General features: G+C 36.3%; 1 long non-coding RNA gene across 3 annotated transcripts; it reads right to left on the minus strand.

Moving 5' to 3' along the window:
• Positions 1–582: 582 nt before the first annotated feature.
• Positions 583–1,814, minus strand: LOC129244614 (uncharacterized). Of its 3 annotated transcripts, none has more exons than XR_008582376.1 (5): positions 1,606–1,814; positions 1,458–1,546; positions 1,340–1,403; positions 930–1,298; positions 583–882 (listed from the first exon to the last, which is right to left on the minus strand). It is a non-coding gene; the product is annotated as an uncharacterized LOC129244614 (long non-coding RNA). The 3 variants fall into 3 exon arrangements; XR_008582374.1 differs by having other exon boundaries at positions 930–1,285; positions 1,336–1,403; XR_008582375.1 differs by having other exon boundaries at positions 1,336–1,403.
• Between the last annotated feature and the right edge of the window lie 14,701 nt (positions 1,815–16,515).

Raw genomic sequence — 16,515 nt, forward strand, 5'->3', positions numbered from 1 at the left:
GTAAGTTAAAAAAAAAAATGAAGTTTTTGTTATTGTTTTTTAATTGTTTTGATTAGATTTATAAGTAAAAAATAAGTCAATAAATTTTATTTCATTTGAAATATATTTTTTTCACATAAATTGTCATGCACATATACTTATTTCCATGAGGTAGTACAAGTCTTTTAATACACCAAAGGTCAAAATATAAAGCGTTTTTCAGTAAGAGCGCTTCAACTTTTTTTTTTGAATAAAACACAAACGGTTTGACTTTTTTAACTAATTCTTTTTTTATTATCGAGTTTGAACATATACATTTAATGTATACTAATGAAGTTTACAAATGACAAGCGAAAAATAAAAAATATTGCGTCGTTCGCCCACCCTATCAGAAAAAAGTTGAAGCGCACCTATTGAAAAACGCTTTACTTAATCGACAGGAATGAGATGAAACAGAAAGTTTAATTTTTTTTCTTATTTCGTACATAACAATACATATATATTAGATACATGTAGTATGTTACCGTAAAGACATTGCGAAAGCAGAAGTTCAGTCGATCATTTCTAAATATAAGAAAAAAATTGAAATTAGAAGAGTTAAAATAGTTTGCAATAAAAATTACAAATTTACTAGTTTATAGTTTAAAATTTGTCTACCTTAATATACTTTGCGTCCCTAATATTAATAGGAAAATGTATTAATATAAACTAAAACTAATACATCGAAAAATTTTAGATATTGGTAATATAATCCACTTTTAGTAATTGTGATGGTTTGTAAATTTACGTATATCAATACCACGTGTCTCAGAAATGAATCAGAGTGGAAATATGAGGAATGTGGGTGCACTTGCTCGTATAGGTGTTGGAACGCTGCACTTACTTCAGGCAGAAATCAAAAACCTGTAAAGCAAAAACTTAAAAATAACTCACAAATATATCATTACAACTTATCTGTAATTGTAGACTTAAAGCGCGAGGACTTGCTCGTGTAGGTGTTGCGCATACATCTATGTACAGCATATTGTTCTAGACGGGGTAAGGTATCGACGTGGACAGCCTGTTCGGAAGTCAAATTCATTTCAGAGGTAGCAGTACTAGGCACATAATAACCGTCACATGTTAAACACGTATTTGCACCATCATACACAACACGCTCCATGTCTCCTATGAAATTGTCCGTAGCACCGCATGAGACAATGGTAGAAATACGCGCATACGTGCTTTCGTTTCTAAAAACCACAATAGTTGGGCCACCTAGCTCTTCAACACACACCTTTCGCAGCAATTGCTCGTCTGTGAAGTCCTACAAATAAAAACTTTTTATTTATTAGCAAATATTCTAAAAGAACTTACTAACTGTAGTTTATGTATTGTATGTAAGGTGGTCTCTGTTATATTTGCAAAAACGCTGCTATAAAAACCTATGAATGAAAAAGTTTAATAAGAATTTTTACAAATGTCTGATCTGGACTTACATGTATGAAAATTCACAAACCGGTGGTTTTCTGCAGCAGAAAGCCGACTCCAAATAATCGACTATCACCATATGTAAGACATAATCGACCTAAATAGTGAAAAACGACATTAATTTACAAAATAATTAGCTTTTATTATTATACTTACTTGAATGTTTACAAACAGATAAAAGATTTTCAACGAATAATAACAAAACAAAGCGTCAAAGTGGAAACGGTGTTGCCGACCAAATAATTTGCACCAAAAGTTTAGTTTTTACTACAATTCAAAAATTTTTTTGTGAAATAGGTACTTTTTTTTGTAAAGAAGCAACACGTTTTCAAATAAGGGAGCCGATATGTCAAGAGGGAGCGAGAAAGCTGTTTACTTACCTAACCTTCTATAATTGAATCATGTTCGATGTGTATTCAACTAATAACAGTGTGCTGATCAACTTTCTCCGTCTCAAAGATGACAGATTGGAATGTTTGGTCCATCTGCTATGGTGAGAAACGAAATTGTGCGAGCAACTTCGGCTGCCACACGTATTCACACACTCGTCCAATCAGTCATTGTTCAGAGGGCAACGAAGCAGCAGGAGTGGCGGCTGTGTTGATTTTTCACGTATATCACCAACAAAATATCAGTCAAATTGCTGTCATGACTCCGGTGACGTCAAGCATTCAGCTAATTCCTTCAAATTCGCTAACAGCTGGTTGACGGTTTGAACTTGGTCACACCTTTTGAATTATTTTCACCATGCATCGACTTTTTGTGATGAGCCAAAAATTGCAAATCTTATTTTTCGCCCTATGATTTATTTGTATTCCCACAAATAAAAATTAAAATAAGTGGTTAACGTTCAAGCGGTTGCGGCATTCAAATTCCACGTTTTGGAATTTACAATTCCATAATAAAATAAATATTTATTTCACATATCTACCTCAAAACCTAAGCAACAACCCTCGTACTACGTATTGCCTTCTTTTTCAGTGTTGGCAAAATGTTCATATGCACGCAGAACTTCCAATCGTAAATTTGCTTTAGGGGTAACAACCGTCATTGCCACAAATGTTTCTAACTTGTTGTTTTATTTTTTTTTTTTTTTATGTTTGAGCGACATTTTTAATTGTTGCCTCAGCTGCTGTTTGCCCACTATGCCGCTTGCAGCTTCCCTTAAATAACTAGAACACGCGAGAGTCAACTTTGATAATTACTTACTCTAGAAAGTGGAACAACAGTGCGACCAGCAGAGAAGGAAATTACAAAAATTAGAAACATATCAGCCAAAATAGAAACCAAAATAAAGTACATGAATAATGCAGTACGAATTGGAGATAAAATAAAATAAAACACGAGTAGCACAAAACTTAGCTAGAAGCCATCAAATAATTGCCTAAGTTTTAATTAGTTTCTAATGTTATGCGAGCGCTGTTGATGAACTAGTTAAGCGACAGTTGTAATTGCAAGAGCAATAAAGAAGTAAATTTGGACAATGCTTGCCAGAAATGAAAACTTAGAGACCCACAGTGGTGCAGAATAGAGCTCTGAAACTTCCGATTTCACTATCGTGACAAAACCAACGACAAGCAGATGGAGCACCATCGATAGTATTCGATAACTCATTATTATTTATACTCAATATTTGTTCCTAATACTGTTTTCTGTTCATATTTACAATTCAGTTTAATTAACTTCAATTTATTCAGCCCATGACATTACAATCTTAAAGAACAGAGTACAGAATTTTTGCGGAGGTTATGTACAAGATAGATCCGTTAATGGATTAAATATGAACAATAGAGAAAAAAAAAACAAGAACACAACCCAACGTAAGGTTCGAGAGACTATTCGTGAATATTTCTGTGTAGAGAAAACTCAATATTTAATTACTTTAAAATTCACGAAACTAAAAACTAGTAAAAAGCACATAAAAAGTAAATGCGAACGCAAAAATCTAAGAGGCACAAGAAAATATTCATGCTCAAGAAGGCTAATCAATCCACAGACAAGATCAAATACAAACAGGTCAAAAACAAAAGAACACCTCCTCTACTTTAGGAGATTGCAGGTGCAGGCTCATTTTATTTTCAATATTTAACAGGAAAGCGCAGATCAGATGGAGCTCCATTTCTTTGAGCGTTATTTCGAAAACCCTTTGGCCCTGGTACAATAGACGCAGAACGCAAATAGTCCTAAGAACTCCACGTCATTCAATTTCCAAATTTTTAGCTGCGCTTGTCTGTCATTGAACGATCGGAAAAGCTGAACCTCACGCAGAAAGGCTGTTGAATAAAGAGGTGAAGTGTTGAGCACTTTCTCTGTAAATGTCCGGGTTTGGCAGCCAAAGAATTAAGGTCACGGTTACATCAACATCTCTGTTTGGCTGTAGATATCTGCCCGGTGGGGGTCTCATAATGGTATAAAAACATCGATTTAGTGCTACTTTGGGGGAGCCGGTCTAGTACTTCAACCATTTCACCTATCTGCCTACCTAGACGCATAAGATTACAGCGCGAATAGTAAATAGATCCGGATAGCATTACGGATGTGGTGAATCTGAAACGAACTACTATAGCCAGCTTTTTAAATGATGCACAATCTTTTAAAGAGGACCAAGTAGAGTAAGGATAGGATAGTTCCGGTTGTATCCCAAGGGGCCACTAACTGGCCCCAGGTGCGTCGAAGGACAACCACTTCACCTAGCCTAATCATAGTAAATAGGATGGCATCGGATCAGAGAAATTAAGGGGCTTAACAGCAACAGGAATACGCCTCTTTTGCGCTCGTTCAATTATATTATCCATAATGTAACTGAGATGATATTTTTTTTTTTTTTTTGATACTTACGAGTACAATGTTACAATTGGCGATAATTTTTTTTTAATGTTTTTTGTATTTTTAATATTTTTTATATTTTTTTTATATATTTTTTTTATATATTTTTTTTATATATTTTTTTTTTTTTACTTTTTTTTCTAACATTGTTCATTCTTCAGACAAAACCATATAAAATCATCAGACTTTCAAACTTTATAAAAATTTTATAACATTTCCATCTAAACTTTAAGCTTTTTAATCTAAAGTTTTAGGAAAATGTTACCTATGGCGATTTTATCCTACTTAAAATTTCGTGAACCACATTAGTAAGTACCCGAAAATTTTCTAAAACTTCAGATTATAAAGTTCAGAATTTAGATGGAAATTGGATGAATTTTTCCAACTTTTATATAAATTTGCGATGCTTTGTTTTATTGCTAGTGCCAGGCGTTTTCTGCCATAAAAAAATCGGGTATGTGATTTGTATGGAAGAAAAGGCAAAGCATTTAGGTGACCAATAATTGTCAAAAATCAATGGTATTTCATAGTCACTTGAAACTTGCAGTTCATCGCTAAATTTCCACTAAAATTCAATGGGCTATAAAACTGCATACTCCGAAAAATTTCAGACATTGGTACAAAAATTTAATTTTTTTTTTGTTTTGGAAGTTTGAAAAATTTTGTTCTATGATGCGTTATATAGTTTTTGTTGTAGTATGAACTATATCTTTATAAAAAAAAAAATAATAGTGTGTTCATAATTTTGAAGCGGGGTGTGCATGAGAAGAAATTATAGGAATATTAATTAATAGTAGCCAGAGCAAGTATTACTGAACGAGCCAGTAGAGAGTGATAAATGAGGATATCTTTTAAAACTACTGGCTACTTTGGAACGCACCTGGAAATTCGTATGGATATTTAAAACTAAACTAAAAGTATTATTAATTCCTCAGATTTAAGCAAATAAGCTAAATTTCTTTACATAAATATTATTGCCTGCTCGTATATGAAAAACCTGATTCTTCCGTTAATTATTACCGCTTTTGCATATATTAACTTTATCGAAAATATTTGATTGATTATCGGTAGTACGACAACCACTGTTGCTCACTATCGATATGCCCATTACCGATAGTTTCAGACCTCAACTACTAGTGCACATTTTTTTATTATGTCTTGTAGGAAGTTCTGCGCATTTTTTCGCATTATTTCGCCGACAGCCACCGTAGCCGATTGAGCTTGTGGTTCGAAAGTGCACGGGTTTGAATCTCCGTGCATGAAACATTAAATGAGAGAAAAATTATTTTCTAATAGCGGTCGATCCTCAGTAAGCAATCGCAAGCTTTCGAGTGTATTTTTGATAGGTAAAAGCTCCTCATAAAAACGCATATTTCGTTCGGAAGTAACATAAAACTGTAAGTTCTTCCATTTGTGGGAAAACATCAACACGCACATCACAAATTGGAGGAGCTCGACCAAACACTAAATAAAGGGTGTGAGCACCAATTATAAATGTACAGATATGTAATGTACATGTCGGCGAAGAAATTTCCATAGATAAAATACATTGTGTCAATAAAGTACCGGGAATTGTTCAATCAGACGCAAAATAATTGTTTAATCATCAAAATTTATTTTGTCGCTTTTAAAATAGGCTCTAATCCAAGCATCACACATATGCCAACGATTAGTCTAGTCATCAAAGCACCTTTTAAACACGTTTGAAGAGATCTTCTTCAGCTCCTTCTCTCGGATTCTCTTTAATGGTCTCTATCGGAACGATTTCCGAGTGCACAACACCATTATAATCAAGGAAAACGAAAAACATGGCTTTCACTTTTGACCGACTTTGAAGTGGTTTTTTGGGTTTTCGCTATTGTTCCGATGAATTTTTTGAAAGAAATTCAACTCTCACACAAACTTAATTGATGATTTTCCAGCACCATTTGCTTGACTTTGTCGACATTTTCATCCGTTGAAGGCGTTGATGGGCGACCAGATCGGGGCATATTTTACAGGACTTCTCGGCACTCTACAAAAGCCTTACACTACATACTCGTAGATCCAGCTTTTTGATACAGCACACTCGTGACAGATGACGCTCAAACTCTGCAACACTATAGAGGATGGTTGTACCAACATTCTAGTAAAAAAACTTAGACATACAAGTATGTGTAACGCGCGCTTTTTAAATGAACAATTCCCGAAATTTTTTTTACAGAATGTATTCCATTCATTTTACAATTTAATATTGCATAGTATCATTATTTTCTTAGTAGATTCGAATACGGCATATTACTTTGAAGTTTGAACTTTTTTGACACTTTGCTGGCACCTTTTATTTGGTCCTACAAACAAAGGACGTTTGAACGTGCAATATGCAAAAACAACAAATAAAACCAAAAAGCATCATATTCCTTCTCGAAATTTTTTTCTCAACTCGAAGAAACATATACAGACACTAGAAACATAACGGTACACTAAGATTTTTTTTGTATGCCTATTTGCGTTTTTGTTTTTGTATATTTTGTATGATTTCTGTTGATGTGCCAGGTAGCACGAGTGATTCATACTGTTCATTATATCGCATGGATAAGAAAACGTCTTTGCAATAATGCCGGGTTAACGTGCAGGTACAAATAGTATACAATTGGTTTAATATAATTATTCTAAAAGTAAATCAGCAGAACAAATGGTTATTAATATAAGGATAGTGAACAACAATATAAATTAAGCGATTGAGAGAACGAAAATTGGGAGAGCTGAAAAACTCCAGTTGCAGACAGAAAAAACTCACACCAAGGCTGGAAAGGTCAATAGTGAAATAAATTGACGGAAAACCGCACTGCAGTCTTAGAATGCTAGCCGCAGATTTCGAAAACCGCCAGGATGTAAAAGGCGGTCCCAAACCATTCTGAAGAGTTCTCTTAAATCACAATTTTCATCAAAAGGTGCAAGAAGAAAATTGAAATACTGGGATCATGTATTTTTATGATGAGACAAAGGATGAAAAGTCACGGGCTTAACAACGAAAACACTTTTTTTTGTGAAGTAAAAATTAGCGTCATTCATCAACGTATTTTCCATCTACCGGTGGAACGCAATCATTCAAACGCCGCTCTAACATTTCAATACCCCTCTTGTAGAACGAATAGTCCTCCGCCTCAGCCTCATTCATTCACCAACATCTTTGTTACAAATACAACCCCATACCATTACATTTAGCTTCTTAAATTTCATTTTAGGAATAATGTTCTTGTTGTGTAGGGCTAACACATAGATCATGGCAAATCTTGGAGGTCCATCGCAGAACTAGCGAAAACTTTTAATGGACACGATGAAACCGATTCTTTTATACGGATGCGAAATATGGACAGATTCGCTAGGGGTGCAATGCCGGTGGAAAACTCTGCAATCTGTGCAACGCACCTGCGCTCTCAGAGTGGCCTCTTCATACAGAACAGTATCTGAAGCAGCGGTTTTAGGAATCAGCGGAACCATCCCTAGATATTCTACCACAAGAGCGCAAGCGGAGACGGGGGGAAAAAATCTCAGGAATCCCAGTACCACGCCTCTCCGATATTAGACTTCAAACGCTCACACGAGCAAGGTGTACTCTGAACGGTGCGGTAGATGGACAGCGAGACTATTACCCAATCAAAAAAAGTGGGTAAAAAGAAAGCACGGTGAGGTTAACTATTACCGCACACAGTTTTTGTCCGGACATGGGTCCCTTCGCAAGAATTTGCGGCGAATTGGAAAAGTGAGCCTACCAAACTACATATATGGAGATACTGAGTATGATGATGCGGAGCACATCTTCTTTAAGTGCGAGAGGTGGAACATAGAGAGAACAGCTATGCAACGAACTATTGGTGTATTTACGCTTGAAGAAATAATCGAGGAAATAATGAAAGACGAAGAAAACTGGAATGCCGTCGCAATTTCGTGCAGGATATTATCCGAAAAAGAAGCGTGAAATGAAAAGTTATGCTGAAGAGCATTGAGCATAGGTTTCTCAAAACAGGCGATCTTGGACGCAGGGTGAGTAAGTAAGTGCCCTTCTTAGGACACCGTCGTGGCCCTCTACCTCGAAGCAATGCGAAAACAGTCCCGGGGCGGAGGGAAAAATCCAAGAGAAGAGGAGGGATATTTTTAGAGGAATCACCACACATGTAGTAGCGACGGTTACTATATGGTGCAAGGGCATTTTTAACCCCAACCTCACCGCCAAACAAAAAAAAGAATAAGACCAAATAGTTAGTACTAAATTTAAACCGACACCTGTTAAAATTTCATGATATTCTATTTGTTAGTTTACATCCACCGTATTCCCAAGATTTTGCTTCCAGCGACTACTGGATTTTCACAGACCTATGATCCACGCTAGTAAGAAATTTCGCTGGAATGAAGAGCGAAATACTTTGGACTCACTGACCCAGAAAATTCAAATAAATTGCTATTCAAATTATACCAAATAATAAGCCAAATAATAAGTCTTGGCTGCTCGATAATATTGCAGATCATACAAATTATTAGCAAAAAAAGTAGACATGTACATTTATTTTATCTTTTATTTTTTTGAAAAGTGATAAGAAGTTTGAAACAGTGTCGAATTTAACACCTATTTTATTTGATTGCTTTTTCTCAAAATCACCTTATATAAATAATTTTCTTTCTTTCACAAATAGCGCATAAATAAAATAAGTTTATTTTATTATAAAAATAAATAAATAAATATGTATATATTACTTTCGAGATCCACTTCAAAAGTATGTGTCAAATATTTTCATATGAAACGATTTATGAGACAAACTGTATGCGCCGTTTTTTCGATTAGTTTTGACTATTTTGCAGGGCTTGATCGCCATTGATGACTTAGCCATACATGTTAGTCCGATGGGTGCAGTAAAACTCCACATAACTAAATCCTGCAAAGTGTACAGCAATACTTTCTCCTTTGAGCCAGCGCACCGCCATTTGGCCACTATTTTCATCGATTGCTTTTCTTGTCTGTACGAGTATATGACCAATTTTTCAACGCCAGTCACCAGCCACTTCCAAAACACAACTCAATACCTGAGTTTCTTGCAATTAACAAGAAATTTGGAACAACAATTCAAAATGTCCAACAACGAGTTGGTGCAATTAAGCGCATTATGCCATATGTATATACGTGATTACAAGGCAATATTTGCAAAAACCAACGCATGACATCTTTAAATATTTGCTACCTCTTGACCGTTCTCTAAAGCATTCAGCGCACCATCAGTTTGCTGCGTTCTTAGACGCATACATATATACACATACAAACTGATATACACAAACATACATATACACACATATTAGCAAGGATGCTCATACTCACTATTTGCTTTAACACAACACTGACATTTTTCTTCTCACAGTGCAAAAAGAAAAGAAAAAATTAGTAGGAAAATAAGTCTGTCAAATGCATGGCTGTTGGAATATGAGCGAGTAAATGCAAGCAATAGCAATGCCACTCTCCACCCTCACAATGGCGCTCTCCACACTTCAGAAATTCTTCCTTTGTTTACTTTTTCAACTGACACTATTTTGCAACTTCACACTAAATCGCCTCCAGCTACTCCATAATTACGGTGCTTTGCATTGGACGACGCCTTTTTTCACATATACATTTTTTTAACTTTTTTAGTGCCAGTGAGTGGCATTTAAGAGTTTGTTTGCTGATGACAGCGTGCGACGAAAAAAAGTTTAAGGAAAACATTTTATTTTAGTTATTTAAATCGATGAGTTATGTTAGAGTTAGCACAAAATACGCCACATTTTTCAGCATTTAAAAAAATGTATGCCTTTGCAAAGTTGTATGCCGCCAAGCGTGACAAGTGGGTACTCAAGTTGCGCCAAATAAGTCGAAAAGGTACGTTAAAAAGGATAATAGGTATATACGAGTTCGAAAGATACAAAGGTAATGTAATTAGAAATTATACGAGTTTGCATATATAAATATTTAAAAATCCCAACCCCTTTCACTGGTTTTGCATTTGTGCGGCGTAACGGTTTGTGCGATAAGTGGTTTACATTATTTAAAGAGGCCCTAATTAAGTTAACGGTGGGCTGCTGTTAATAAAACTTTTCCAAACAATAGCATAAACTCATCAACATCGAGGTAAACATTTAACGAAATCATTTAAGGAAGCACAATGATGATTTTACTCAGGAAAATCGCTAATTATTCCACATTCAGCCGCAGTATGCCGGTTTGATGGCCGGAGAGAGGGTGCGGCATTATGTGGGAGAAAACAAAGCAAAGTGAAACACAGCAAAACAAACAATGACAGCGGTGATGCCATTAACTGGGATTTTTCCATGTCGTTGGCGACTGAAAAATGTGTCCTTCTCAATCCGCTGAGTAACGCAAATCCCTAACAAATCCATTGCTCAGTGCACATATGCATCGGTGTGTGTGCGTCGGTAAGCGAGTGCGGCCAGTGAGTACCCTGCAGGGAAAACGTGAACTAGTAGAACAAAATTCAGGTTTAGAACGCCACGACCTCGTGGCGAACCGCTCCTAATACAAGGTGGCGAAAAAAGTAATCACCCTAACGGAAGATTTATAATTTTTGCAAATAGCGTCGGAAGTCAATTATATTTGACACTTGTCAACTAGAAAGCTGCAGTATACAAACAGACAAGCAATGTAGCGCATAAGGGTTAAAATAAAAATTTCCATCTCTCAAAATATTTATTTTCTATTGTTATTAAGAAAAAGTTATTCAAAACCGAATGATTAATTTTGCGCCACATATTAGATTAATAGATGACGGAAAGTAGGGCGCCGCAGAGCAACTCAAAGCCTGTTTTAATCCCAGCTCTGGGTCCCTAACTCTGGCGGCACAAGAGACCACCTCAGTCTCCCCAAAAAATGTCCCAAGGGTCTTGGTAGCTGAATTCCTAACTCTTTGAGGTTCGTCTCTACACGATTTAAAATGTTTCAACATTGGTCTGGTCAAAGCCAGTATGGTTTTTTTTTGTTTTTTTTTTACCCTTTATAATTGTTTCTATTTCAACTTAAAATATTTACAATTTTTCTTTCTTTTTGGGTTTCAACAGTATTTAGAAGCCAATACCACTATATACATTTATCTAAGAAAAAACAAAAAATTAACTCGTTATTTAATTAATTTAATTATTTAATTAATAAATATATTCATAAAATTGTGACACCATTTACATCTGCAGGTCAGTTGGTCGTTTGCGCTTAAGTCTCCTCGTCTCGGTTTCCTCTTTTAACGGAAGATGCCGAATTTCCCTGTTAGAATGTTCTAGTAGTCGGTTTGTGTGCTTAAGCTGTTGTTGCGTATTTCTTCATGGACTGTTTTTACTTTAAGTTCTCGATGGATATTATCATTTAGTATATACCACTCTGCTTTTGATATTATACGGAGTATCTTATTTTGCGTTTGTTGTATAATTTTTATATTTGTTCTGCTCGCAGTTCCCCAAAGCTCTGAGCCATATTTCCATATTGGTGTTATAATTACTTTGTATATCGGTGTCATATTTTCTAGTGAGAGCGTTGAATTTTTTCCCAAAAGCCAATGAAGTTGTTTAAACCTAGTCTTGATTTCGCGTCGTTTTTGTCCAATGTGTAACTTCCAGTTAAGTTTATTGTCTATAATCATACCCAAGTATTTTGCCCTTGTGTCGTGGTGGATTTGTTTATTCTTTATGAATATTGGATTGTATTGTTTTTTTCTCTTGTTAGTGTATGTGACGTGGGCGGTTTTATCCTCGTTTATTTTAATTCCCCATTCCTTGAACCATTGAATGGTGTTGTCAAGCAATTCCTGAAGTTTATAAGCAGCCGTTCTTGGATCTTTGACTGATGCTAACAAGACAGTGTCGTCTGCAAATGTTGCTATTAGAGAATTCTTAGTTGCCGGTGTAGGGATATCAGCTGTGTAAAGAAGGTAAAGAAGCGGCCCAAGGACACTACCTTGCGGTACACCTGCTTCCATTGTTAGTATATCAGAATACTTATCTTCGAATTTTACATAAAATTGTCTTCCAGTTATATAACTTTTCATTAGTTCGTAGTAGTCTGTTGGTAAATAAGTCAAGAGTTTTTGTAGAAGTCCTGCGTGCCATACTGTGTCAAAAGCTTTGGCTACGTCGAGATATACTGCTTCACACGTTCGTTTTTTATCGATGTCTTCAAAAATTTTGTTTGTAACTCTGTGAACTTGTTGGATGGTGGAATGTTTTTGCCTGAATCCGAATTGGTGGCAAGGTATATTATTTTGTCCTTTTGTATAATGGGATCGATTCTGTCAAAAAGTAACTTTTTAAAATTTTTTGATAATACTGGTAGTAGGCTTATAGGTCTGTACGAAGTTACTTGCGTAAGATCTTTGCATGGTTTTGGTATTGCGATAATTTGAGCAATTTTCCATACTTTTGGGAAATATTTCAAGTTCAAGATTTGATTGAACAAGTTCCTTATATAGATAAGCCCCTTCTCTGGGAGTTCTCTTAAAATTTTTCCAGTTATTAGGTCGTATCCTGGCGACTTCTTAGGATCAGTTCTCTTACATATGCATTGTTTTATTTCTTCTAATGTAACATTTTTTGGTTCGCATGGATCTTTTTTTGCGTGGGTCGGGAAAAGGTTTACATTAGGCGTATTGTTCGTAAAAGTACTTTTGTGTTTTGCGAGAACTTCAGCCTTGTCAAGATTTGTTCTAGTCCAGCTGCCATCACGTTTTGTGATAGGTGGTTTGTATAAAATTTTATTTTCGATTTTGTTTGTAGCTTTCCATAGTGAATAGTTTGTCGTTATACCGGGTTCTTTTTCGATGCGTCTCTTAAGTTTCATATTTTTATGGTCGAATAGCATTTGCTTGATTTCCTTTGTAGCAGCGTTTAGCTTGCTTTTGTCAAGTGGCAACCTTGTTATTTGCCAGCGTTTACGTAAGCAGTTTTTGATTTTGATTTCTTCTTAGATGTGTTCAGGTATATTGTAGCTCGAGGAACAGATAGTTTCTTGTGGAGTTGATTTCATAGTGGCGTTCATTATTGTTTGATTGAAATAGGCTATCGCACTGTTGATTTCGTCAAAGGTCTTTAAGCTTATTTTATTGTTAAGATTACGGATGACTATTTCTCTAACTGTATCCCAGCAGGTTTTTTTGTTATATATGTTTCTATTCGAGGATTCCTTCGTATATGAGCTCTGATATATCATTATTATTGGGGAATGGTCAGACGACAATTCAATTAACGATTTAATTGACATATCTTCGTGGTTAACGTTTTTTGTTATAAAAAAGTCGATCAGATCTGGACTTTTTTTTGGATCAGTTGGCCAGTATGTTGGGTCGACACTACTTATGAACTTGCTGTTGTTCCTTTTTAAGGCGTCCAGTAAATTACGACCTTTAGAGTTCGTCAATCTTGAACCCCAAATTGCATTTTTAGCATTATAATCCCCGCCAGCTATGTATCATTTGCCAAGCCAAAAAGTCGTAGTATTTCTGGTTAATAGACTGGTAAGCAAAGTAATATTAGCCTTATCTAACAACTCATGTTGAGGGTAGTGTTGCCTATCTTCCTTATATAACAAATTCAAGTATTGTTGGAGTAGTGTTAAACACAGTTCGTGATACATGTCTTGGCGAGTTTTAATAAACATTCGAACTTTTATATCCTTCAGAGATGAATATATACCGATCCCAGGCAGTTGTAGCGCGTTCTGCTTTGAACAGGGCAGTGGCAGAGGAGGTGTTCTAACGTACCCCTTTCTTCTACGCATAAATTACACGCGTGATATGGAGTGAGACAACGGGCCGTCAGTACTCCAAACAATATTTAGCATACCTTCCTTGTGAGTGATTGAATATAGTTGGTTGTTTTCGTGTTGCAAGTTCGTAGCATTATTTTGGCAATGCTGTGGGAAGTCGAGGGTTTCCAAATATACTGTGTTGCCAAAGTTAGCTCCTCATCTAGTTCCATCTTCAAAACTGAGCGTGAGGGATATATGTTCGACGTACTCATCCTAGGAAAGCGGGTGCTCGTCAACTCTCTCATTTCCCTCTATTTCCTGGTGCCATGTCAGCCCTCATCCATTTTAGATCTACAGCATTGCATGCATTCCGAGCTAGTCATTACAGTCACTATTGTCTTAATAGCAGCTTGACTATCGATGAAGATGCTAATTCAGCTACTTTGATTACAGCAAAGATCTCAGCTTGAAATATGCTACATTGATTAAGAAGCCTGAAAGACTTTTGAAAATCTAACTGCGGACAGAAGACAACCTCTCCAACTCCATCCGTCATTTTCGATCCACCTGTAAAAACATTGTATGCGTGGTAATAAGATTCTATACCCTTCTGGCAGCCATTCCGTTCTATTAAAAAACCAGGTATCTTGCCAAAGTTTGCTTTACGATTCGGTTAACTTTTTGTTTCAACTAATCGTCTGGGAAAGGCGAATATTTAAACTTCATTTAAAATAAATTGGCTAATATGCGTAGAGATGGTAGAAATGAATTTATGAGAAGAAGCCAAGTTTCAATTTACAACAGTTTCAATTGAGTCATTATACCAGCGTTATTAACTAAGACTTCTACGTAAATTTTTCCTAATAAAGAAAATATGTAAATAAAGGAATCCATTTTAGACGTCGTTTATCCTATTCCAACAATCAGTTGCGCAATGGTGGCATTCTCTACACGGTACACTGTTGTAGCCTCGAATGCTTTTCTCCTTCGCAACCTGCTCCATCGGCCGCCCTGGCACGCGTCGCCTAATGTTGAGCTCGTGTGCGCATTGTCGCTACTGTTGACTTTTAGTCTTACGCTTTGCACATTGCAATGTAATTTAATTTGTGGTCAACCATGGTGAAAAGCACATACCTACATTTGCTCAGCATACGAGCCCACACATACATAAATATGTGAACGTCTAGCTACCAACATTTGCACACAGTTTTAATATAACTTTGAATGATGAGAGGTTTGCAAAGTGTTAAAGTGAAGCATATCTCAAAAATATGCAGGGCATTTAAATAAACTTGGCTGCCAGTTAATAAATAAAGTTGATAAATTCATAGAAAAAAAATAGAGATGCATTGTGCTAGTCAACTTAAAACTAAACTAATATAAAAGCACATTTTCGATAAATTCAATTATATACAGGGTAGGCCATTTAAAGCGGGCCCATTTGTTTCTGAAAAAAAACATTGAAAAAAACATTTTTTTTTGTGTTGATATGAAAAATCATTTATTTTGATTCAAGGAGATTTGTTCCAGCTAGTTTTTGAAAATGATATCCTTCAAATGTTTGCCTCTGGCCTTGATGGCCAAATGTGTCCTTTTTTCGGCGTTTTCCATCGTTTTGGCCAATATTTCGGCCGGTATGGCGGCGATTTCGCGTCGGATATTGTTTTTAAGTTGAGTTAGAGTCCTTGGCTTGTTGATGTATACCTTGGATTTCAGATAACCCCACAAATAAAAGTCCGGTGGCGTCAAATCTGGTGATCTCGGTGGCCACGGAAAATCACCATTTTTCGAAATCAACCTTCCAGGGAACAATGGCTTCAAAAAATCGATTGTAGCGCGTGAAGTGTGGCATGTAGCCCCGTCCTGTTGGAACCAGTAGCCTTCCATGTCATTTTCTTCGATGATTGGCATAACAAAATCGCGTATCATGGCACGATAACGCTCTCCATTGATGGTGACAGAGGCTCCATTTTCATTTTCGAAAAAGAACGGTCCGATGACCATTCCCGCACAAACACCGCACCACACAGTCACTTTTTGATCGAAGAGAGGCTGTTCTTCAACTAATTGAGGATTTTCGGCAGCGTAGAAGCGACAATTTTGCTTGTTTACGCCTCCATTCAACTGAAAATGAGCCTCGTCTGACATGATGATTTTTTGCCAAAAGTCGGGTTCATTTCGAACGGTTTCGACGGCCCATTTGGCATAATCAAGCCATTTCGGGTAATCAGCCGGGTTTAATTTTTGTGCCATTTGAATTTTGTACGGAAACATTTTCAAATCGATGCGAATTATGCGCCTGAGTGTTGTCCTGGCGATGCCTAATTCCTGAGAACGACGATAACTCGATGTTCGCGGAGCCTCCTCAACACTGGCTCGTACAGCCTCGATATTTTCAGCAGAACGTCGTGTACGTTGTCTGGATGCGTGGCTGGTATTGCTGAGACTACCGTGGTTAATAAATTTTGCGTATAAACGCTGTAAAGTGCTTT

The sequence above is a fragment of the Anastrepha obliqua genome, chromosome 1 (genome assembly GCF_027943255.1).
Source record: "Anastrepha obliqua isolate idAnaObli1 chromosome 1, idAnaObli1_1.0, whole genome shotgun sequence".
Lineage (NCBI taxonomy): Eukaryota > Metazoa > Arthropoda > Insecta > Diptera > Tephritidae > Anastrepha > Anastrepha obliqua.